Source organism: Miscanthus floridulus, chromosome 19 (genome assembly GCF_019320115.1).
Source record: "Miscanthus floridulus cultivar M001 chromosome 19, ASM1932011v1, whole genome shotgun sequence".
Lineage (NCBI taxonomy): Eukaryota > Viridiplantae > Streptophyta > Magnoliopsida > Poales > Poaceae > Miscanthus > Miscanthus floridulus.
The window spans coordinates 6,793,458-6,820,722 of NC_089598.1; the positions used below are offsets into that span (position 1 = coordinate 6,793,458).

Sequence of the window (27,265 nt, forward strand, 5' to 3'; positions counted from 1 at the left end):
TGGCCACGCCGAACGGCCGAAGATAGTGGCCCTACGTGTCAATTCGCCGAACATGGAGATGGTCTCATAACTGAGAAGGAGCACGAGATAACAATTTTTTAAAAAAGAGTCTTCACGAGATAACTATGAGTGGTGGTAAAACAGGCAAGTGGCATCGTACACCCTGTAGATTTTTTTTTAACGAACCGACACTGACAATGTTTGTTTGTATTCATATAACAGAAAGCATACAATAATTTTGATAAGCACGGTTAGTTACTCTATATAGCCTGTAGATGAGACGATCGTTTCGGTTCAAATGTCAAATTTGTAGCAATAAAAAAAAAAGCATTAAAAAACGATGTCAAACTTGTAGCAATAAAAAAAGCATTCAAAAAAGATGTCAAACTTGTATGGGCAGCTGACCTCTCTAGCACTGAAATACTAGCTGATAGTCACTACTCAGCTAGTCAGCTATCAGCCGGCCTGTTCACTACTCAGCTAGTCAGCTATCAGCCGGCCTGTTCGGGAGGCCGTAAACGATCGTGGATTATTTACTGCTAGCTGGTTTGGTGTGAAAGAAAAACACTGTTCCTGACTGAAAATTTACGATCATTTACGAGCAAGCGAACATGCCGGACGGTCAAAATCCCAGCGTAACTTTATTTGATCTGATTTATGGTGGCGCTAATTATGGCGATCTCACATGCAAGGGCAAGCCTACTCATCAATCATCACCACCGCTCCATCGACTGCTTTAAGCACTCACCGTCACCGGTAAACCGGGCAGAAATTAGTTAAAAGAAAACGCGTCATCAGTCAGTCAAACGGTCGCGTCATCAGATCTAGTACTACCGGAATTGTCCATTGTTTAACAGACTAATTGCGATACAGTAACGCCTGCTGTTGTGCACAGTAATGCCTTCAATTCTCCATAGTTTAGCTGAAACAACTGCAGGTCTAAAATTCACAGATTAATTGGATAGCACTTACTATAACAGACTAATTGCAATGTGATGCATGGCTACAACCAACAATATCCAACTCTCCACAGATTGACTGATCAAGAAAACAACTGCTCACTCCTTGCTTGCGGGTGCCAGCTGCCGACAGCCTCAAATATGCTGATCGAGCTAATGCACAGTTCTTGAGCATGTTAATCAGTTCTGATCGACAAAGATGTGCAACGGCAGTATTTCAATCGATAGACAAATCATGAATGGAACCTACGAATTCGACTGACCTACTCAACAGTGTTTCTGTCAAACGCCTAATTAATCTGCAAACAGCAGCCTGACCACAAGCTGGCAGTCCTTGTCAAAGGCCCAACGCCAAGGCTACCAAAGCGAGCAAAACCGCAAGCACATGATAGTTCAGTTTTGCCACAGAGGCTGATGACCTTGAACCATGAGGCTTCTGAGCCCTGGGAAGGGGGAGAGAAAAAAATCGAAGCGTTATTAGCAGGCATTTGCTCATAAATGGAGGAAAGGGGTTTTCTACTATCTAGAGGAGCAGCAGCACATAAGATAAGCAGATATCATACTTCTGTTTATCCTTGAGGAGGCCACAGTAGAGCATGTTGTCTGGAGCAACCATTTCGGTAACATTATAGCCTCCATTTGGATCCACCACCCTGATGTAAGTCTCCTGACCCAGATATCATGTGTCCAGGTTTTCCGTCCGTACATTCCAAAAACCTGGACTGTCAAGTGACAGCATCACAGCGGTCCATGCTCCTGGAAACACCTACAGGGTCAATAACACAGTAGTAGTATCAGTTAGACTGAATGCAGCAACACTTTCAGCAATCATTACACAAGTGCATGTGATATGTCGCTTTATTACAGTGTAAAAGTAACAGATTTATTGTATCCACAAAGGTATGAACATTAGCATCCAGAAACACAAACAAACATTATTACTTATCCTACAACAGCTACCTGAGTCGTGCAACGAGAAACACCATCCCACTTGTTATAAGTCCCACGGCTATTCTCAGTCCACTCACCATAGTCCATTCTGTTGGTAGTATGAAAATGATTCAGTATCCAGGACTCTTGAAAAATGTGTCAGCATAAGGAAATGAGAAATAGAAGCTTTACTCACCCTACGACCCAGAATGCATATCCATCGATATGGTAGGTCTGGACAGTTGTGTCATTGTTCTGAAATACAATTTCCAAAAAGTTCTTGTATGTGGAGTTAATGACAGATGTTCTAATCACTGGTGGTCCATCAATTGGCATTGTAGGGAAGTCGAGTGTGTAGACATCCTTCTTGTCATAGAGATCTGCCAACCTCAGAGGAGTATCAGGTGGGGAATAAGAGATACCACTCAGTGTAGTCCGTTTCTTCCCATTGATGATAACAGGTGGTTCATTCCTCAATTTGTAAACCTGGCTCACATTGATGGAGCCATAGTGAAATGAGCCTTGAGGATTCGGACGAGCAGCACCAGTGCTCACGTTCATCCTAGAAAGAAAAGGTGCTATGTGAGGCCAAGATGTAGATACATACATAATCTGATAATCCAGTGTGCACATGAAAACTTGGTTAGACAATGCTAAATGTCTGTACTGTCTGTTGCCTGCAGATACTAGCAGACACCCCAACACTCTGTCCATTGATGATGCTAGTAGAGACAAACTAATGAATATTAAGCCTTTTAGAGATTGCTGTTGGTGTTCATAACAGATTGAAGTTTCTAATGCAACTTATATGGAAGAAGTACAATAGAAAGAGGGCAAATATTTGGGCAGAAAATAATTCTGAAATGCTTCAACCCCAAAAGCTTTGATTCATCAAGAAAGGATTCATGTATTTCATTCAAAAAGGGTTTTCCATTCAGATTCAGAAAGCAGACCATCTAAGGGAATCTCTTGGAATGCACATGAACTATATTACAAGATAGATAAAAGGCAACGGCAAGGTATGGGGCAAAACAACTAGAAGGAGCTATATTGCTTGTATACACAGCAGTACTAACAAAGGATTGAATAGGAAAGTCAAGCCTGCAGTCACTTGGATAACCAATAACCATGAAGAAAGTTTCTTTCTTTTCTACAAACCTGATTGAGCGTGCCTGGTTCATTGAGAAAGTTTTGTCATACTCATCATTTGGTGGATCAGGAAGAGGACCAGATGCTTTGCCCTTTGAGTTTGAATATTGCAAAATCGCAACACCAGTGACTCTGGTCCAGAGCGATTCATTCACAAACCTAGCACTGGCCACAATGTAATAATCACTGCTTGCATTCTCATCCATAGTGACCAAAAATGAGTAAGACTGGCCCACGTGGATGTCGAGATTAGTGAAATTCTGCTTCATTGTATATGAACCTTCTGTTTCAACAAGGGCCATGTTGTGATTCTGAATCCTCAAGTTTAAGCTTGTGGAGACACCAACATTATGGACACGGAAACGGTATGTTTTTCCTGTTGAGGAATGGAAGCTGTCAGCTATCAGATTATGAATACGTACATAAGCAATCATTAGTCAAATAAACTTTAGTAGGTGTTGCCATCATGAAAGTGATAATGAATTATCACCATCATTCCCCAACATCTAGGGAAAACATTGTGTGTAGTTCAGTGGTAACATTCATGTGAAGCAACAGCAAACAGATGAACTTCTGAGATTTAAAAACATGGGAAGGGTGGACTTCTAGTGACCAATCCAAAAACATGCCATCCCAGTTTGATGTGAGCCCTATGATGCTTAGAGCGAGAAAAGTAATCACCTGGCTCAACTTTGATAGTCTCGTGCTCAATGCCATCTGGCACGAGGGAGTCATTATACCTATATGGCCCCTTTCCATTCATCAAAACACCGTCTGGCATCCCCAGCTCCTTCCCATCATCAAGCATCTTCCTCAGGTGCTGCAGATGAGAAGACGAACACAATGAACACCCATGATCATCCGAAAACTATGTCATGCATACTGCAACATAAGCCGTGTTTTTCCCCCTTACCGTGTGGTTCATCTTGTACCAGTCCCCGACGAACAACGTGATGTCCCCGTCTGGCATGTCGAATGGGACCGAGATCACCGCGCGGTTGTTGACAGTGATACCTCCAAACCCCCCAGCAGCACGCTGCATACAAGGGGTGGAAAGTAGAAGCAGCTGCCAATCTGGTCCTTGACCTGTAAGTTGTAAGTCCAGTTCCAACCCGGCGGTATGGGGCAGGTGGTGCCGAGAACCCCATCCTGCCAGCAATTCTTGCGCTGCTGGATCCCATCCCTTGTTGGGTTGATATCACAGAGCCCCATACACAGTGAGTCAATGAAATGAAAGCGGGGGCACGTAAAAACAATTGCATAAGAGAGGCCGCTGCAAAGATGAGTCTGTGAGAGTGCTCACCAAGTGATAAGCAGGGGCTCGTCCAAGCTGTTGAGCACATTGACGACCACATTGTAGTTGGTGGTGACATTCATGATAGGGCCTGGGAACTGCTTGTTGATTGCGATTACCTGAAACAAGAGACAGGCATACACAGAGTTAGAGACGGGCATATTGTAGTAGCTACTAGAAAGTCTTCGAGGGAGGCTGAGTCCTAAAGCATTTGGGAACAGTGAGTTTGGCAGTGACCAGCCGGTAGTGTGGAGTATGGGAATGGCTCGGAACGGAAGTATATATGCAAGCAGGGGTATGGAGTAGAGGAGATCTGAATACTGAAATTTTGCGGGTAGCAGTGTGTTTGAACTTCGAACCGCCCTGGTGAGCGTTTGGTTCGTTCAACCGTCTGTCTGTTCACTCATTGCCTTCCATATACGTCGAAAATCTTTGAGCGGACAAGGAGCACAAGCAAGTCTGAAATCCTGCAAATGCGCAGGAAGCAACTCAGAATTGTTTTTTGAATGGAAAAAAAGGGAATCTTGAGGCAAAAGAGAGCATGGACTGCTGTGTGCGGGTCGGGTCAGCCGGTCAGAAAAGGGAGATGCAGGCATCGAGAACTGAATCTTTTCCCCAACGGTCAGAAATGCTGGCGGCCGCCTAACTTGAATCAGGGGGCGAGAAATCCAATCTCGACGATGGTGTTATTGCGTATATCAGAAATAAAAGACGAAATGTTGTTGAGCCCGTAGGTAGGACCGTAGGAGGAAGCAAAATCCAAGCCTTGGGGGCAGCTTCTAAGGAATGGAGAACACGCACTCCCGAGTGGATTCGATTCGATTTCGTATTGCAGTCGCACGCAGAGGGATGAGAAATGAGACGCAGAGTTGAGTACTAGTAGTAGCAGCAAACAAGCAGCAGAGGAAGAAGGCGAAGTAGGGAGCACGGACCTGCTGCGGGACGCCGAGAGGGGAGGAGGTGATGTAGGAGACGTCCCAGTCGAAGAAGGCGAAGGGGTCGGCGGCCTGCGCGACGGCGGCCAGGAACGCGACGGCGAGGAGCGGCGCTAGCGCCGCCATTGCTTGCTAGGTCAAGAAGGTCTGCTGCTTCTTGTTCACTTGTGGGGAGGGGAGACGGAGATCCGAACTCTCTCTTTTTATCTGCGCTCCTGCACCCCTCCGTGGCTCCGTCCAGTGGAAATGGAATGGCGTGGTGTGGTGTGGGTTTCTTCTGCTCTTCTAGTAACTTCAGTTTCTTCTTGTGAGTGGGGAAGGGAGCGGCGAAGTGGAGAGGAGAGGAGAGGAGCGGAGCGGAGCGCGTGACTAGTGAGTAGTGACACCAGTGTGAGAAGCGGAAACACGGAGAGGGGGGAACGAAGCAAGAAAGGGCGTGTTTGGTATCCCTCCCAGCCCAGCCAGGCCAGCTTCACGCAGCACTATGTTTGTTCAGACCAAATATATGTAATAAGGGTTGAGAGGGGGGAACGAAGCAAGAAAGGGCGTGTTTGGTATTCCTCCCAGCCCAGCCAGGCCAGCTTCACGCAGCACTATGTTTGTTCAGACCAGATATATGTAATAAGGGTTGTTTGGTTACATGCATATGTAGAACTAGACTGGGCTAAAACAGTGTTTGGTTGCATGTATGTGTTTATAGATTTAAAAAGCCCATGTATGAATCATTGTTTGGTTGGTTGTAGACAACAAGTTCTAGTCACCTCTTGCATGTAGTGGTAACATTACCACTCACTAGTTGACATCAGATATTACATCAATTTTTAAATAAAAAAACCTACTAGCAAGGCAATAACTACTGCTATTATAAGTATAAATGAACTGTGGCACAAGCAAAAGTTGCCATTTCCATCATTTTTTAGTAGAGGTGCACTGACAGGTTAGAGGAGAGGTGGATTTTTAGGTTGATCACCATAGAAAACTAGCAAAGCTTCATTTCTTGTTTCGTATTTTTTGTAGCAGTTTCCCTTGAAAACATCTACTTGAGCATGTGCTTCGCCCTAGCTGGAGTAGACCCCAGGCTCTTTCCCAACATGAACAACATACCAAGCCATAGTTGAACATATTCTCAGATCAATCAAAAAATATCACAGGCAATGGACATGTGCTCAGATTAATTAAAATAACATCACAGGCAATGGGCATGTGCTCAGATTAATCAAAAAACATCGCAGGCAATGAACATGTGCTCAGATCAATCTAAAAACATTACAGGCAATGGACAAGTGCTCAGTTCAGTCATAAAGCATCACAGGCAATGGACATGTGTTCAGATATAAGAAAACAAACATCACAGGCAATAAGGCAAGTGCTCAGAATAAAATTGTGCAAATCACAGGCACAGGCTGGCGCCCATATCAAGTTCAGAATCACAAGGTTCACATCATTGGCAATGGACTCATGGTCAAATTGCCACCACTAGGTTGATCTAGGTTGTAGATGTAGGGTTATCTAAGACACTAACTATATGTTAGTGTTAGTAAGTAAGCTATGCAGGATCAGATCAACTGCATAAAAGAGAAGGTCAACCCACTACACATCTACCAACTGTAGTTAGGTATACATAAAAGATGCCACCACTGCACAGGGACAGGCCACCACCCACTACACAGAACTCTTGCAGGGCCTTTGCCACCTTGTTCAGGTACATTTCTTTGAAGCCCTTATCAGTCCTCACTCTTCATTGCACATGTCCAAAGTCTCAGCATAAGTGTAATATCACAGAAAATTTATCATCATTGCACATGCCCAAAGCCTCAGTATAAATGTAGTATCATAGAAAATTTATCATCATTGCACATGCCCAAAGTCTCAGATCAAGTGTAGTATCACAGAAAAAAACATCATTGCTATTGCCCAAAGTCTCAGATCAAGTGAAGAATCACAGAAAAAAACATCATTGCTATTGCCCAAAGTCTCAGATCAAGTGAAGAATCACAGGAAAAATGGTGCCATTCTCATTCTAAGCATGTTCACACACTCTATATCATTGTAGTTGTAAATTAAGTTCAAGTTCCTTTGGCGCTCCTCATCCCTAATGCTCATTGGGCCATAACTAATCTGAGGCCGCTGACTCTGAAGCATTCTAAGTCTAGCAAACAGCAGGGCATACATAGCAGTGATAAGAGCAGCAGCACGAGCAAAAAGAATGTGTCTCTTCTCTTCCAAGTCCATCCAGAAAAAATGAATGGAATTTAAGAACAAATGCTCAGAATGATAATGTCATCATCATGAACTTGGACAAAAGCTCAGAAAAAAGATTCATCATATACTAGAAGATGCTAAAAATAAGACTTTCATCATCACAGACTAGGGCAATAGCTCAGAAAAAGGCATCATCATAGACTAAGGCAATAGCTCAGGACAAAAGGAATCATCACAGACTTGAACAATAGCTCAGACAAAATGATAACTTCATATACTTGCTCATAATCTCACAAAGTAGGACATGCATCCAAATCCAAGAACGCAGGACTCACTGTCGCACGGTACAGATTAAGGGGGAGGCGAGAGGAGGAGTAGATATACAAAATATCCACGTCAACAAGCAGCAGCACCAGCAAAAGCCCAACCCAGCAGGTGAGAGAGCTCAGATCTGCAAGCACACAAGCAAAGAAAAGAGGATTAGCATACAGAAAATAGGATTTTTACTTGAAAAAATAAGAAAAAAAATGAGACATAAGAACAAGGATCCATACCGCAATAACAGCCAAGAAATCAGATCTGGTGTGCCTGCAGTGAGATCAACAAACAATGGTGACCTAGGATTTTAAATCGCACAGAAAAAATGGAGAAAGAGAAGGGAAAAAACTCACTTGCTTCGAGAGGACGTAAATCCACGGCACTTGCAACAAATCGAGAGAGAGGGTAGGCATTAGGAGGCCACGAATCCATCAAGAACACCGGGGGGAGGAGGAAGAGGAGGTGGAGCTTATCGGCGGCGCAGACGGTGAGCGACAAGAAGAAGAAGAGAGGGAGGCGGCGGAAGGAAAGATATAGAGGCGGTGAATGGCGGGAACGGGGAAGGTAACCCTAGGATCTTCGCGCCATCTTCCCGCGCACGGAATCGTCAGGCGCGCGAGCTCGCGGGAGCACGGAGCGAGCCAGGCTGAAGAAAAATGGTCGATTTGGGCGTTCCTCGTGAGCCAGGCCAGGAGAAGACTTTTGCACGAGCGGAGTCTGACTCGGGAGGATGATCAGGGAACTAAACATGAGCAGGCTGCATTCCGAGAACCTGGTTTGCCCTTATGCAGGCAACCAAACACGCCCAAAAGGATGGTGGACTGGAGTGGTGGGGACAGTTCACGCCCAGCCCAGAGCTGTACTGAACGGCACTGGGGTACGTGCTCCTCCTCCTCCTCCTCCTCATGCTTGCGTTGACTGCCTGGCTGAGTGAAAAGATACGAGACGGATCCGAGGAAGGCTACGGCAGCCGATGAGTATCAGCAATCTACTCCATCAGTATCTAGTACTAGTACGTATGGACCTTCCTTTTTTAATATTGTATATAATATAATACCTCGTGTAAATAAATTAATTAAAATAGTTAAAATATAGTATAAAGATCTAGTATCTTGTATATATATAGAATAATTTATTATGTGGCTACTTTGAGTTACAATAGTTACTATGCTAATTTACAATACTACAGTAACTCCTTACTAAATGATTTACTATAACATTATAGTAAATATCACCGTAAGTTATAGTAACACGAGTATCGTAAATGCATATTCATGTTATCGTAAATTGGTACAGACATTATTGTAAATCAAGGTAGCTATAGAATAAGTTATTCTATGGCTAGCCGTAGAATAGTCTTTGATGAGGCTTGACAAAATTATGAAGAGTTGTTCGTAAAAGACACGAACCATGATAATTGGAGAATTTTCCTACTACATGGAACTCAGACTCATGGCAAAATTATGAAGAGTTGTTCGTAAAAGACACGAACCATGATAATTGGAGAATTTTCAGTGAAGCAAAAGAATTAGAAGGGAATACCAAATTTGCTTCTGAATATTATATGATGTACCAAAATAAAATAATAAAAGTATTCTTGAGAGAATACTATGGAAGATATAACATAATACAGAGAGAAGTTGGTAGACTAATAAAGCCAAGTTATGGCAAAGAATGTCAATTACGAAAAGAATATCGTGAATTGTTGTCCTGGTATGAAATATGGCAACCGGAAGAAGTGGATCCTGGTATGAAATATGGCAACCGGAAGAAGTGGACAACGAAGAAAATATTGAAGAGTCAGCATAGACTCAGTTCAATATCACGAAGAAAATATTGAAGAGTCAGCATAGACTCAGTTCAATATCAATATACTTATACAAGAAATATAATCCTTATGTTGATAAGGTGTTATCAATAATTTGTCCGGGGGAAGAGATAATAATACATGCCACCATAATACATGCCATGCCATGGAATTAATACCGCATGCCTATCCTAGATTTGATGTTTGCAACATCAATCATTCGGGCGTGTAAGACCATACCAAAGAATATATCCAGAAGGATACTATCAGTGCGCGATGGAGGACGGCGCAAAAGGAATATACAGTCACTCTACTGTAGCCTACTATAGCCAGGACAATCATTCCGACCAGCTGTCCAGGCAACAGTACAAAGAGATAATTGAAGACATCGGCCGCTTCCTTAATCACGAAGGCTCCTCAATTAAATAATTGAAGACTTCGTCGAGAAGACTCCTCAGACGATGACTTCGCCTCAAAGGCTCCTTCAGAAGATAAGCGCGAAGGACGCTCCCTCCATGCTATAAAGCGGGACGCCGGGCGCATTCATTGAGCATCGACGAAACACACCGAAGAAGCATCACACCGAAGCCTCAGACACATCCACCACCAACTCCACACCCTCACACATACACATGAAGACATGATCTCAGAAGCTCTGTGAGAATCATCCACCACGAATAGTAGTAATCACACACTACCATTGTATCACTCCACCTTTGTAAATTAGAGAATAAAGGAAGTCCTCGATCTTCCTGCGCTTGTAAGGTAATCCCTAAGGTTTGTGCTAAGTGCTTGGGGTTTCCCGAAAGGGAAAGCCGTATGTAAGCTTGCTCTGTGAAAATAAATTAAGCTTTTCCGTTTGAATCCCTGCCTTCCTTTAAGCTCGTTCATATGGGGCGACGTCTCTATGCTAGGGACCCTAGAGGAGAAACCTCTGCGTGTGTTGTTCTCGTGTTAGCCCAGATAGAGGCGTTTGTAGAGAACCCTGTGTGCGCAGAAAAGTGTTCCCCTTGGGTGGAACTGCCTGGGGAGACGATAGAGCCTGAGTCCTATGTGTTCGTGGCTGGGGATAGCGAGGGAGTAGACCGGGTTAGCCTGGTTCTGAAGCAAGTTAGTGATGCATACGGTGAGTATCGAGTAGGACTGTCACAAGCATAGTACGCATGACCGGCTGAACTTTTGGTCTCGCCAGCCTTGCTAAGATCCTTAGAAATATTCCGCATAAGTATATTCACTAAGCACCAGATTAGCTAATCGCGAAAGCGACATATCAATTTTATATTCACTAATCACTCGCTCGCTCATCCAGAGTCAATAAAATATTCGTAAGTGAAAGCAACGTCTCGCCATACTTGCAGAGGCCTCGTGCCTCGAATAGTAAAGTGGTTGAGCCGCCTCGTGCGCTGTTCATAATCCGAATTTAAATAGTAAACGCGAATTTGAATAGTGAATCTGAATTTGAATAGTGCTGTGAATAGTAACTTGAGAATTTTAAAATTTGAATTTTGAGTTCCGAGTTCAGAAGGTACCCCCAGTCGTATAATATCATGGCATGCTGGTCTTATTGGTTGTGTAAATCTTGGTGGATTAGAACAAAACTTAATTTTGTATCTACCTTGAATACATGCTAATTTCTTACAAGCTTCTTTGATAGCTATTCCAAGGTCTGATTTAAATATTTCTTCAAATGTACCATATATATCATGAACTAATCCATGATCAATAATAGTCTGCAAGAATATATCATCTCCAATATTTCTTTGTATACTTCTGAAGTATTTTAAATTTATATCAGCCTTCAATATTAAGAATCTTTGATGAGGCTTGACAATTAATTTATCATCTAAATGAAGTAAAGGAAAAGTATTTGCATTCACAATTATTCCTAGATGTCTTTCTTTACCTTGGTATAATTTCATAAAGTATTTTTGTATATCATGAAAGGTTTTGTAATGCCTTTCAGCATATTTCTTCCAAATTATATCTTTAACATCAAGAGTAAAGTATGACAAAGTTTATTCAGTCTTAAAACTTAATCTAGGTATGAGAAACTCTTGGGAAATATTGTTTAAATATTTGTTTCTTTTTTCCTCTAGAATTACTTCTTGCACTTTATCTTCTTCATATATTATTTTAGCTTCTGAGCTCTTTTTCATATCATTTTGCTGTTTTACACATGACATGCATGCTTGTCTTAAGCATAGCCTACATGTTGCTCTTTCTACTGGATCTTCATAATATATGCAAAATACACATTTTATATTAGGATCACCTTTTTTATGATCCCACTTGTGCTCGCAATTTATTTGATCCATCATTTTTATCTTTAATCCTGCTAACTCATCAATTAAATCTAACTCTTCATCACTTGATTCTTTTTCTTCATCATATTCTATTTCATCTGTCTCTATAATTGAATATATTGATTCATCATCCATTATATCATCATCACAGACTAAGATATTTTCATTCACACTATCTATTATTTGAACCTTTTCTTGTTCTTCTTGCTTATTGGAATACCTTTTCTTGTCTTTGTTAGGACATGTTTTGCTTAAGTGATCTGGCGAGTTGCAGATAAAGCATCTACATGAACTATCATAATTTTTTCTAGGATTATATCTTCTCACATTTCTCTTATGGAGGAATGGAGCTCTATTGTCTGATCTTCTAAGGAAATAACGTCTCTTTGTCTTTACATTTCCTTTCTTATAATTCTTAGAATATTTCTTATTTCTAGATCTCTCTTCTCCATATGTCAATGGTATTTGGACTATTTTATTGCAAAAATTATAGTCTGATTGCTTCATTGATCTTTGGGCTTATATATTCATGCATATTTTTCTTAACTGTTTGAAAACGAATGTTATAGCCTGAGAGATATTATATTCTTTACCAATAGTTTCCTTTTTATATTCTTCCAATATCATAGAACCTAAAGGCTCTGGTAATTTATTAAAATATTTTTCTACTATACCTTGGTTATAGCCTTGCTTGGCAGTCGTAGCATTATACAAATAGTGTTGAGAAAATTCTTTTATTCCTTTCCAACTTGTCAGTGACAATTTTTCTATTTCTTTTAATCTTTCATTTTGTAATACAGTAAAACCTAATTCAGGATCTTCACCTATTACAATGCTTGATATAATATTTGCAAAATTATATGGATTACTACCAGCCATTTTTAATTGAGCATAATGGTTAGGGAAAGCTTCTACCCATTGTTCCCATAAAACTTTGACTGATTCTCCTAAAAATGTTTCTAAATATGTAATCATATCTTCTACTCTATTTCCAATATTATGCTGATTTTGTATATACTTTTGGACTATCAATCCTTTCCATATGCTAATTATATTTGACCAATCTATAGGATCATGTGCTGCTAAATTTAGTATAGCACCATCACTTTTATAATTCTGGAATTGCACCTTCTTTTTAAATTCTCTTCTTTTTGAACCCATATGCTTATATTGTCCAGGTATATATCTATATGCAGGTTCCTCTTTTTCTGGAGGCCAAGTTTCTGGTTGTCTAGTTGGTCTCTCACTTTCACCTTCTATCTTTATTTCAGGACCTCTTCTTCTTTTTGATGAACTTGGATCTATTTCCATTGCTTCTATAGCATTATTTTTAGGCAACTCTTTATTTTCTAAGGGGTTTATGAGAGTTATTGAGTTATTACTGCATATCTCAATTGTATCTTCATCCTCTTCTTCATAGCTTTCTAGTAAGAGCTTATTATTAATTTCCCATTGCTCATCTTCGCTTATATCATTATCTTCTATGTCATTTAACTTATCCTTGCTATGTTCTAATTCTTTTTGGACTTCCCTTACCCTGTTATCTATTTGTTTTGACACAATTTCATTTTTCTTTATTGGGATGCTGAATTTCTTAGCATTTAATTCTCTATCTTTCTTGATATTCTCAAGTCTATATATTTCTCGTCTAAAGTAGAGTTCCCTTTCTCTTATAGCAGCCCATTTGCATATCATTGAGGTTTTATATTCATCATGAATTTTGTTTAGCTTTTGCTTATAATGATTTATTTCATTATCTATATCTAATTTTTTCATAAATTCACATATGCTATGCCTTCTGTTTTCTTCCAATTTTGACTCTGAACTGGATGCTTCTAAATCATCTAAACTTTGTTCTTTATAATCTACAAACCTAATACTAGTCAACCCTCTATTATTTTCATAGCTTATGTAATCTTTAGGTTGTTTTAAAATTTTTGGTTCTATTAATGAGCTTATATTCCATTCTTCTCCTGCTCTTTCTTCAGAACTTATTTTCAGAGGACTCATAAATTTTATTCCTTTAGATTGCATACTTTCTACAACATTGTTCACATTTACCTTATATCTGGTTTCACTTCTATTGGTTAACCTTCCTATAAATTCTATGCTTACTAATAAATTCGTTCCTTTAAATTCTTCATATCCTTTAGTTTGAAATCCGAATGCCATCTTATCTATAAATTCTTTAACTGGCATTATTAAGTCTGGAGCTATATATGTTATCAACATATTTTCATTCATATCACCTTCTAAAAATCCTAATGCTGCTTTATTTATTGTGTCCCATCTTTTATCTAATAAAGTTATTAGAACCTTAGTTCCTAATTTTTTCCTTGTCATTCCTTTAATTCCAATGATATACATTCCCTGATGTATATATTTATACCCTGAATATTTTAAAGCATTCTCAAATTGTTTACTAACAATTCTTAGCAGAACTGGTTCTGACAATACACTTAATTCTACTTCTCTAGATATTCTATATAATCCATTTTTATTTTCAAACCAACCCATTTGATATATTTGTTGAGGCCTTATTTTCCTTAAAGTATCTTTCTGATATCTTTCAAGATCTCTTTCTAAGTCTATCACTTCTTCTAAGGTTTCAATATCCTCACATCCTCCTTTTAGTTTATCTTTAAAACTTAGAGGTCTTATGTCTTTATTTACTAGCTGGAGTGACTTGTCTCTTCTAGACAGGCTCTCAGATACTTCCATCTTTCTGAATTTAAAGATCTAGTGGACTCAACTATTCCTGCTGATGATAACAATATATCTTTGTTATGCTCAACAATATTATCAGTCTTCTTATATAGATAAGTTATATCTTTTTTAATATAATCACTATTCTGGCTAATTCTTCCTAGAGAAACTTTACTTTCTTCCAAAATTTGTAAAGCTAATTCTAATTTATTATTAGTAGCTGAATATTGCTCTTCAAGGTGCTTATGTTCCTTTTGCAACTTATCAAATTTTAGTTCTAGCTCGTCTTGCCTCTTTCCCCAAGATATGTAAAAGTTATGTATCAAATCAACTATTAAATTTATCTGTCCGTGAGAGGTATGCCAAGTATATTCTTCAGAACTATTTAATCTACACCTTATATTTATATTCTCTTTAGTAGTGACTGTCTTTCCTGTATTCACTTCCAAATTTAAATAATATAACTTTTCAATCTTCAATAGATTATATTAAATCCCTTAAATTCAAAATATAATAACCAGGCTCTGATACCAATACGACTGGGGGGGTACCTTCTAACGAGAAGCGAACTCGGAACTCAAAATTCGAATTTTAAAATTCTCGAGTTACTATTCATAGCACTATTCAAATTCAGATTCACTATTCAAATTCGCGTTCACTATTCAAATTCGGGATATGAACAGTGCCCGAGCACTCACCGGGAGTGGCTCAACCACTTCACTATTCAAGGCAAGCGTCGCTTTCACAAGCAAATATTTTATGCACGCTGGATGAGCGAGCGCGCGATTAGTGAATATAAAATTGATATGTCGCTTTCGCGATTAGCTAATCTGGTGCTTAGTGAATATGCTTATGCGGAATATTTCTAAGGATCTTAGCAAGGCTGGCGAGACCAAAAGTTCAGCCGGTCGTGCGTACTATGCTTGTGACAGTCCTACTCGGTACTCACCGTATGCATCACTAACTTGCTTCAGAACCAGGCTAACCCGGTCTACTCCCTCGCTATCCCCAGCCACGAACACACAGGACTCAGGCTCTATCGTCTCCCCAGGCAGTTCCACCCAAGGGGAACACTTCTCTGCGCACACAGGGTTCTCTACAAACGCCGCTATCAGGGCTAACACGAGAACAACACACGCAGAGGTTTCTCCTCTAGGGTCCCTAGCATAGAGACGTCGTCCCATATGAACGAGCTTAAAGGAAGGCAGGGATTCAAACGGAAAAGCTTAATTCATTTTCACAGAGCAAGCTTACATACGGCTTTCCCTTTCGGGAAACCCTAAGCACTTAGCACAAACCTTAGGGATTACCTTACAAGCGCAGGAAGATCGAGGACTTCCTTTATTCTCTAATTTACAAAGGTGAACTGATACAATGGTAGTGTGTGATTACTACTATTCGTGGTGGATGATTCTCAGAGAGCTTCTGAGATCATGTCTTCATATGTATGTGTGAGGGTGTGGAGTTGGTGGTGGATGTGTCTGAGGCTTCGGTGTGATGCTTCTTCGGTGTGTTTCGTCGATGCTCAATGAATGCGATATATATATATATATATATATATATATATATATATATATATATATATATATATATATATATATATATATATATATATATATATATATATAGAGAGAGAGAGAGAGAGAGAGAGAGACACACACACACAGAGCAGCTCAGAGTAGCTCTAGTGTTAAGTGAAATCGAACCGTGGCATATGTAAATCGAACGAGCAATTGAACTTTAGATGTCAGAAACAAAGTCGGTTATATTACATACGGTTTGAACAAGGATACTTCTGATCGGTGGACATGCTATGGCTCATTCGGTTCCGGAACGATTCCCAGTTGGAATAGTTCACTAAACATGTGTGTGATCGGTGGCCACAACTATATGGTTTGAATATGATTGTTTGGTCGGTTACCACTACCTAGCCAGGTCGCGGCACATTGGACATGCATGTGGTTTCAATATCATCAGCCACACGATCTGTAAACAAGTTTTGCATGGCCGTTTGGTTTGTAGCCATCGTTGAGTATATGATAAGTTGATTATAATCTCCTTTTATATATACACACGTAACACTATAAATTTAGAAAAGGAGTGGTGACAGTGCTGGCGGGGAGACTTGCTACCAGATGCATGCCAAAAAGGAGCTAGGTACTTGGATGGTTATGACACTAGCAACAACAAGTTCATCACGACCGAGACGGACGGCGACGCTTACGAAGGAAAATGGAAATGGAATGGCGTGGTGTGGTGTGGTGAAATTAAAGCCAATGCCACCAAGTTCTTCTAAAAGAGGATTACGCCATGTTCCTCCATGAGTACAACCCCTTACTGCAAGCAACGACGAGTATAAGCTTCTCTTGACTTTGATTCTTCAATAATGCTTTTTTTAATACACAAAAGATTTGTGTATCATTATAATTAAGAACAAGAGTTTAACCATATACACGACACGCTTCTAATGAGCGTCCTATGAGGTTTTACAGTTGTGACTGGACCTTCCTAGCAGACTGTTTCGAACTTCGATATTGCATAAAAGTGAACAATCGCACTAAGAGCAGCGCAGTAACCTACGGAGCTGAGCGTCTCCGCTGCTGGCTGCGCGACCCTGCTCCGTCATCCGATAAGAGTCTTCTACCAGTCTAGCATTGGTCGCCGGAAATAGCTCGTCCAGAGCTTTCACTTCGCTCGACATCAAATTCCCTGCGAATAAGTCGTCGTATGCTCGATTGGATGCAGATAAAATTGGAGCCGCCAATGGTGCAAAGCCCATCCTCTATATGTGGAGAATAATGCTTTTTTAATGCTTTTCTATCATCTTACACTTCGATCTATCATTCAGAACCGATGCAAGAACATGCATGTCTAACTTATATATATATATGCAATGGCACCTCTAATTATTTCTTATAAAGTCTTGCAACACACATGGTACTTCTAGTTCTTATTTTAGCTAGAAAGCACAAATCGATTTAGCTGGTCAGCCATCGTTAACACACAAGGTGCAGAGGCAGCGATTTAGACATGTTCGAGCCATCTGATCAACGTAATACCCTACGTCTTGTGTCTTTGTTGGATTGTATTGAATATGAGATGAGTTCGAGGGGGTCCCTGTCCGTCTTATATAGTCTGGGGGGCAGGGTTATAAGTTGGTTAGATCTAGATCTATTCAGGTATATAATGAGTATTTACAAGGAATACGATATTTATCATATCCGAACAGATCCTTCTCTGTCTTCAAGATTCCTTCCTAAAACCATGTGATGCATGCCAATCAGTGTCTTGCATCACACGTCTTCTTCTTATGGGCTGGACCACCCCTAGTGTTGTGGCCCATGTCCATTGCCATGGGTATTTGGGGTTATACCCCCCACAGCTAATCCCCGATCGCCTTGTATTCGCTGAGCAACGACGTCTTGAGCAAGTCCGAGCAGTTTAACATGAAGCTGATCAGTTTAACCGGTGATTCGAGCGGTGAAAGTTAAAGCCGACCAGTTTAACTGATGAACTGAGCGGTGAAAATCTAAGTCGACCGGTTTAACTGGTACGCAGATCTCAGACTTAGCCAAGTAAGACTTGCCAGAAGGATGTAAGGGGCTTGTCGGTGTTTCGGACGAGGGGGTCCTCAACCGACTAGTGAATTTGTTCTGCATGCTCCCGATTCTGGATGGTGATGCAAAGAGACACAAGATTTATACTGGTTCGGGCAATCGATGTCCTACGTCCAGTCTAAGAGATCGAACTTGTATTCCTTGCACCGAAGTGCTCGTAGTAGGGGTTACAAGCTAAGGGAGAGAAGGAACTAGTCCCAGGTCTCAGCAGGGTGTCGTGTGGGCCGTCTGAGACGTTGCTCTCAAGCGGCTGGAATGTGTGCGTGTGTGTTACCCCATCTCCCCCCTAAGTGGCCCAAGTCCTCTCCTTTTATAGTTGAAGGGAGGACAAGGACCGTACATGTATTACTATGCGGCGTCGTACCAATAGGGGTGGCACGTCCAAACCCTGTGGCCTGTTCCTGTGGCGGCGTGGTCGTAGGAGTGGTACATCCTTGGAGTACTGGGGCGGCGTGGTTGTCCCATCAGATCCTATGCATCGTGGGAGCCCCGGGAATGCCTCGGAGTGGACGCGGCGGCGAACATGCAAGCCACTGTGGATGGACTGTGCGTGAGACCGAGACTTAGTCGGTGCCGAGGCTCGCACTGCGGTGGGGAGGTCTCGGCAAGCACGAACCCCAATATCATCGAGGCCCTGGTGTACAGTGCCGAGGCCTTGAGCGAGCGGCGGATCATGGGTACAGCGTTAGGACATAGTGGCCGGTAATCCCCGTCGTACCCTGTCCCAGCCGGTATGGTGCTGATCGTGGACACAGTGTTAGGACACAGTGATCGGTAATCCCCGCCGTGCCCTGTCCCAGCCGGTATGGCGCTGATGCGACCTCGGGTCACGTCGGTCATTCTGTGGCGTTGAGCCACCGTCCGGCTAAGATTGTGGGAGTGGTTGAAGTATTAATGAGACGTGACGTGCTGTCGGGAGGGTCGACCGAGGCGGGGGGCGACGGGCTGCGGACGAGCCGGCCTCGAGCGACATGGAGAATGAGGCCTCGCGCAAGACGGAGATCAGGCTCCTTACCGAGGCCTCGCGCGATACGGAGAATGCACCTCCTGCCGAGGCCTTCCGTGGAGAGCCTCGGGCGAGGCGGAGACGGCGTTCCCTGCCGAGGCCTTCCCTAGAGAGCCTCGCACGACACGAAGTTTGCGTGAGGATGCTGAGACCTCCTGCTCGAGGCTCAAGGCGAGGGGGAGGAGGACCCAGTGGGCTCGGTCGTGGCGGGTGAGGGACCCATGACTTACCTTCTAGTTTTTTATTTTTTAGATGGGACTTTATCGACCCTTTTGATGTTTGCTTGGGATACCCCGTTCTAAGGTACCCGACAGGACTCAAGATAAAAATTTGAAAATTCTTCACCTTAGGCGAAGTGTAGTTACTTAGACTCCATTTGCGAGGAATCATCTATGACTTAGTCAAATAAGGAGAGTAAACTAAGAAAAGAGCACTACATTCACCGCTAGGTAAAGTGTAGCCATTTAGTTCCCAAGCTTACTGAAAGATGAAGAATAAATCTTGTAGCAGGATCAAAGACAATAAATCTGAAAGCTTGTTACGTCATCTGATATGTGCGTATCAAGACCCAGATGTGCTGCCCAAAATCAGCACCCTGATCTGAACAGCATGGTGCGAGCTGATAGCACACCAATGAGACATAGCAAGATCCGACCGCCAAGGGAATCTCCGGCTTAGCTGGCGATGAAGCGATAAACAAACCGAACATCGAGGAGTCCCTAGCTTAGTTGGCGAGCCCCCAGTGTAACTAACGATGAAGCGACAGACAATCCGACAAGTTGGTTGGCGAAGAAACAAACATCGATCAACCCAACCAACTGGTCACGACAAAGTGAGCGTCAAGTAGAAGTGATTGCCAAAAAGTCTGACCAGGTGGTTGGCGACGAAGGTCATGAACCTAGCGGTCTGACCAGTTGATCGGTGGAGAAAGCAATAGCGGAGCTTGCCGGAGAGATCGACCTTAGGTGAAGTGTACACACTTAGGCTTCGTTGGCGAAGTCAGATGATCATCATCTAGTGTCAGGATCAAACAATTATAACAATCACTAAATCAGGATAATCAACTCCCAGCGTAGCCGAGCACACAACTAGCCCCCAACTTAGCTAAAAACTAGTAAGACGGAATATCAGTACATTCACCTCAAGGTGAAGTGTACACACTTAGTCCCCGAGCCTGCTGTAAGATAGAGAAACATCTTGTAGCAGGATCAAAGAATTAAGTATGAAGGACAAAGTCCGCGTGCTTAGCACTAGGTAGTTATGAAAGCATCTAGGCCCCTAGTTGGGTTTCGGTGATTAATGACAATATGTGATTACTATAACTAACGTGTGTTTTACAGAGGCAATTAAGTTAGGTCATGGTAATGGAGATCGATTGGGCTATCATGGTGGTCATGCCCCTATGATGGAAATTATTTTGGTTTTCAAAGGATGGACGATAAGGTTCAGGATGGACTAGTTCTAAGTGTCGTTTGGAGTGGAAGAGACACTTAGAGTAGTTTAGGACTTTGTTTTTTCTTTGGCCATACTATTAAGGGGGTATGGACGGGTAACTTGACCTAGGTGAGTTTAGTGGGTTAGATGTGGTGCACACTTGCTAAACCTAGCACTAGGTAGCTCCTAAAAAGCCCTTAGATTCATTGGAGCAAACTTCATTCACATATGATCGAAAGTTGGACGTGAATGGAGGATCAAATACTGACCGGACGCTGGCTTTGGGGTGACCGGACGCTGGCACAGAGTCCGGTTAGTTCATTTGATCAAGGTGGAATCATCTGGTGCGATCGAACACTGAGACGTGAAGTGACTGGACGTTGAGTCCCAGCGTCCGGTCAACTCTAGTAAGGTTCTTGAGAGGGAAAATCATGACCGAACGCGTCCGGTTAGTGTTGACCAGATGTTGTCCAGCGTCTGGTCACATTTTAAACACTAGAGTTTAGGGAGAACTGATCGGAGCATCCGGTCAACATGAACGGAGCGTCCGGTCACCCCGCAGAAGCACATAACGGTTCATTTTTCAGCCATGGTTATAAATACTTTCTCCATTCGTGTGTGGGGATACTTTTGCTCATTCCAATAGCTGAGAAACACCTTTATGAGTGCCAAGAAGAGCAAGGTCCTAGTGACGTGATTGAGATTTGAGAATCCCAAAGAGAGCTCTCATTAGTGAAAGCAAGAGTAACAAAGTGTGCATCCACCCTTCTTATTAGGCTTGTCATGGTCAAGTGAGAGTTTGTGCTTGTTACTCTTGGTGATCGTCATCACCTTGGGATGCTACACACCTACAAGGCGATGAGGTGAATTACGAAAAATGGAATGCAAAGGCTCGAAACACCATCTTTAGAGACCTTTGCAAAGATGTGTTCAATCAGGTGAGGAACCACAAAGACGCACATGCACTATGGTCAGACGTTTGTGTGCTCCATGAGGGAACAAAGAGTGAGCGTGAGGAACGCTATCATCTTGTCATGAAAAAGCTTAACTCTTTTAAGATGCTTCCCAAAGAATGTGCTAATGAAATGTATTCACGCTTGAATGTTCTTGTAGAGGAAGTCAATGGGCTTGGACTCACTCAAATGCAACCATCTAATGTTGTAAGAAGATCTTGAGTGTTCACCCCATTGATAAATATGGGCATATTGTGATCATCCTTCATCAAGGTGATCTTTCCATCGCTACATCAACACAAATCTTAGGAAAGATCAATGCTCATGAGATGTACATGCACATCACACCACAAGATGGCTCATCCTCTACTAAGAAGAAAGAAAAAGACTTAGCATTCAAAGCTAGCCAAGAGAAGGGCAAAGCAAGGCTTGAGTATGAGAGCTCAAGTGATAATGAAGTTGATGATGCAAGCCTTGCTCTCATGGTGAAAAGAACCGCCAAGATGCTAAAGAAGCTCAACAAGAGTGGCATCAAGTTCGATAGCAAGAAGAAGAAGTTCTTCACAAGCTCTAGAAGGAAGCCAATCTCCGAGATGGATTGCTACAATTATGGAGAACTTGGTCATCTAGCACATCAATGCACAAAGCCCAAGAAAGACAAGTACAAGAACAAGTACAAGGGCAAGAAAGATGACTCAAGCAATGAAGAAGAAGATGAGAAGAAGAAAAACAAGCCATACAAGAAGAGAGATGGCAAGAAGAAGAAAAGTGGAAAGGCATACATCATCGGTGATTGGCTCACGGACATTGATTCATCTAGTGGCTCATCCGATGATGATAGTGACAACGAGAAGGTGGCCACCATTGTTATTGACTCTTCATCATCTTCACCACCACCACCGCCATCATCCCCTACACACCTATGCCTTATGGCCAAGGGTGATCGCAAGGTATCAAATGATGATAGTAGTGGTGAACATGCTAGCAATGATGATAGCGATAGTGATGATGATGAATATGAATCACCTTCTTATGATGATCTTTGTTAAATTGCTAAATCAATACACTAAGATCATTAGAAAGAGTAGAGCTAAGAATGAAAAACTAGTGGCTAAGAATGATTCACTTTTAGCAAAATGTGATATTGCCGAAAAGGCTAGTGTTGAGCTTAGAGAAGCAAATGATGCTATATCATCCAAACTCAAGGAGCTCAAATCTTCTAAGAAAGAGTTTAAAGATAAACATGATAAACTTGAGGGGATGTACAAAGAGCTCATCACTAGCCACAACAAGCTAAAAGAAGAATATATTACTCTTAAGATTAATCATAATAATCTTGTTATTGCTCAAGAATGTGATGATTTGATCATTGAGAGCATTGAGCTAAGTTCTAGTAGTAAGGGCAAGCAAGTGGTTGAGGCCGATGATTATGATGAGTTTCTCAAGCTCAAGAATGGCAATGAAAAGCTCAAGAAAGATCTTGAAGAGCTCAAGATCACCAACACCATAGTGCTTGAAACTAGTGATCATGATAGTGACTTGATTCTTGAGAATGAGAAGCTCAAAGAAGAGAACAAGAAGCTCAAGCAAGAGAAGAATAATGATGCTCTCAAGGAAGAGAACAAGAAGCTCAAGTTGGAGAAAGAGCATCTCAAGATTGGATTGAGCAAGTTCACAAAAGGCAAGTATCTTCAAAGTGAGCTACTAATAAACATTGTCATGAAGATGGATAAAAGTGGCATTGGGTACATGGCAAACAAAGAGAAAAAGGCTCAAGCTCAACAACAACAAAAGCCAAAGCCAAAGAAGTGTTTTGAGTGTGGACAAGAAGGCCACTTTGCCCATGAGTGCCAAACTCCACCACCACAACCCTTACCCAAGCATGCTAGACCTTTTGCCTTCAATGCTCATTACATGCTTAGAAAGAATTCTAGTGGAAAGATGAAAGTCATGTTCTTAGGACCTCCAAACAAGAATAGTCCTAAGAAAATTTGGGTTGCAAAGTCACTTGTTGAGAAGGTGAAGGGCCCTCAACAAGTTTGGGTTCCTAAAGCTTGATCTCTTATGTGTAGGTGAACTATAAGACCGGTGGAAGTTATTGGGTTATAGATAGTGGTTGCACACAATATATGACCGGTGATCCTCATATGTTCACCTCACTAGATGAAGAAGTAGATGGACAAGAAAGAATCACATTTGGAGATAATTCTAAGGGTAAGTTTAAAGGATTGGGCAAAGTGGCATTATCAAATGATCATTCTATCTCAAATGTGCTCTATGTTGCTTCATTGAGCTTTAACTTGCTATCTGTTGGACAATTGTGTGATCTTGGCTTCCAATGCTTGTTCACTGAGAAGGAAGTTGTTGTATCTAAGATGGATGATGATCAAGTGATATTCAAAGGATTTAGATACAATAACCTATACTTTGTGGATTTCACCTCCGAAGATGCTAACTTGAAAACATGCCTATTCACCAAAACAACACTTGGGTGGCTATGGCATAAAAAACTTGCTCATATTGGGATGAGCTCACTCAAGAAGCTAATGAAGAATGATTTGGTGAGAGGGTTGAAGGATGTGAAGTTTGAGAAGGACAAGCTTTGTAGTGCATGTCAAGCTAGCAAGCAAGTTGCAAATACTTATCTAACAAAAGCTTTCATGTCAACCACAAGAGTGCTAGAACTCCTTCACATGGACTTATTTGGACCAACAATATACAAGAGTTTGGGAGGAAATCTTTATTGTCTTGTGATTGTTGATGACTATTCAAGATACACATGGGTATTATTTCTTCATGATAAATCTAAAGTTGCATCTTGCTTCAAGAATTTTGCTAAGAGAGCACAAAATGAATTTGAAGTGAAGCTCAAGAAGATTAGAAGTGACAACGGCAAATAATTTGACAACACAAACATAGAAGGCTATTGTGATGAAGTTGGGATCAAGCATAAGGTCTCCGCAACATATACTCCTCAACAAAATGGTGTAGTTGAGAGAAAGAACCGGACATTGATTACTCTGGCAAGAACAATGCTAGATGAGTACAACACCCCCGAAGCTCTATGGGCGGAAGCTATCAACACTGCATGCTATGCATCCAACTGTCTATTCCTTCAAAAGTTCCTTAGCAAGACACCTTATGAGTTGCTCAATGGGAAGAAGCCGGACGTCTCCTTCTTTAGGGTGTTTGGTTGCAAATGCTACATCTATAAGAAGCGGCAACACCTAGGGAAGTTTCAAAGACGTTGTGATATTGGTTTTCTTGTTGGTTACTCATCAAAGTCCAAAGCATATAGAGTATTTAATCATGCCACCGGCTTGATTGAAGAAATATATGATATGGAATTTGATGAATCTAACGGCTCCCAAAGAGCATATGAGAATCTTGATGACGTAGGTGATGAACCATTGAGGGAGGCTATGAAGAACATTCCGGTTAGAGATATCAAGCCTAAAGATGATGAAGATGATGTACAAGCAATTGATCCACCTTCTTCATCAAATGTGTCACAAGATGGTGATAAAGATGAGAGAGTAGAAAATGAAGACACTCATGTCTCCCATGATCAAATGGTGGTACAAGCACAAGATGTTGATGCTCCACAACCTCCTCCTCAAGTGGTCAATAGGAGAAACACACCTCTACTACAAGATCATCCACAAGATCTCATCATAGGGAGTCCATCAAAGGGTGTAATGACTTACTCACAAAAACTTGCTTCATTTATTGCACATTACTCTTTTGTCTCTTGTTTTGAGCCTACTAAGGTAGAAGAAGCTCTTCGAGATCCAGATTGGATAAATGCCATGCATGAAGAGTTGAACAACTTCACCCGCAATGAAGTTTAGACTCTTGAAGAGTGGTCAAAAGGTGCAAGAGTCATTAGAACAAAGGGGGTGTTCCGCAACAAGCAAGATGATCAAGGTGTAGTTGTGAGGAACAAGGCAAGACTAGTTGTAAAGGGGTTCTCTCAAGTTGAAGGTTTGGATTTTGGAGAGACCTTTGCATCGGTTGCAAGACTAGAAGCCATTCGTATCCTTCTTGCATATGCATCACATCATGATATGAAATTATATCAAATGGATATGAAAAGTGCTTTTTTAAATGGCTTTATTAATGAACTAGTCTATGTTGATCAATCTCCTAGGTTTGAAGACCCTAGATATCCTAATCATGTTTATTGGTTGTTCAAGGCATTATATAGGCTTAAGCAAGCCCCAAGAGCTTGGTATGAGTGCCTTTGGGACTTCCTTATTGAGAAGGGCTTCATCATTGGGAAGGTCAATACCACACTATTCACCAAGAAGCTTGATGGGCATATCTTCATTTGTCAAGTGTATATTGATGATATCATCTTTGGATCATCAAATGAAGATTCTTGCAAAGAGTTTGGTGAATTGATGTCGAAGGAGTTCAAGATGTCAATGATTGGAGAGCTTACATTCTTTCTTGATTTTCAAGTCAAGCAAATGAGAGAAGGAATTTTCATCTCTCAAGAGAAATATACAAATGATCTTCTCGACCTAGATGAGGGAGGTAACACAGTTGATCAAACTCTCTACAGCTCTATGATTGGTAGCTTGTTATATTTAACTGCATCTAGGCCCGACATCATGTTTAGTATGTGTATATGTGCTAAATTTCAAACTAACCCTAAGGAAACTCATTTAATTGCCGTTAAAAGAATTCTTAGGTATCTTAAGCACACACCAAGCATTGGCCTTTGGTATCCCAAAAAAGCTATATTTAAATTAGTTGGCTATTCTGATTCAGATTATGCTGGTTGCAAAGTGGATAGAAAAAGCACATCCGAAGGGTGCCATTTGCTTGGTAGATCACTTGTGTCTTGGTCCTCCAAGAAACAAAGTAGTGTGGCTTTGTCCACCGCCAAAGCGGAATACATTGCCGTGGGTGCTTGTTGTGCACAAATTCTTTATATGAAACAAACTTTGCTAGATTATGGTATAGTTCTAGAAAAAGTACCTCTTTTGTGCGACAATAAAAGTGGTAAAACTTGCAAATAATCCGGTTCAACACTCACGCACCAAGCACATTGATATCCATCATCACTTTCTTAGAGATCATGTTGCAAAGAATGATATTTCATTAGAAGGTGTAAGGACCGAGGATCAATTGGCGAATATCTTCACTAAATCGCTAGATGAGGCGACTTTTTGTCGATTGTGAAATGAGCTTAATGTTCTTGATTTTAGTAACTTCACTAAAAAATGATCTTGTGTTGTCCCTTGCATTGCATTGTAATATACAACATGTTTACTCTTTATGGTAATGCATATAGGGCTTGTCAAACATGGTTAAGATAACCGCCGAAAAGCGTGTGAAAAAGCTTAACCTTGGATCAAACTTGAGAAGCAACTAGATTTACTTTCAAGTATTGCTTTGCATATGCATGAATGTTGTTTTGTCGTTTATCTTAAATTGCCCTATTATTGCCTATTTTCTTAAAAAGAATTATAGCCTAAGGCAAAATATTTTGAAAATTTTGAGGGTTTGAGAGAGGTCACTCACATCAGTCCCAATTGGTGTTTATTTGGATCTTACTGAAGTTGGGACTTGATTGGGAACATGCAACACGAAGGACTTTGAAGATTTGCTAGAAAATGGGTGACCGAACGCTGTACTAGACTC

General features: G+C 41.4%; 2 pseudogenes; both read right to left on the bottom strand.

Moving 5' to 3' along the window:
• Positions 1-908: 908 nt before the first annotated feature.
• LOC136528067 (monocopper oxidase-like protein SKU5) lies at positions 909-5,703 on the bottom strand (annotated as a pseudogene).
• Positions 5,704-11,609: 5,906 nt separating this feature from the next.
• On the bottom strand, positions 11,610-13,343 carry LOC136525466 (uncharacterized; annotated as a pseudogene).
• Positions 13,344-27,265: the final 13,922 nt, after the last annotated feature.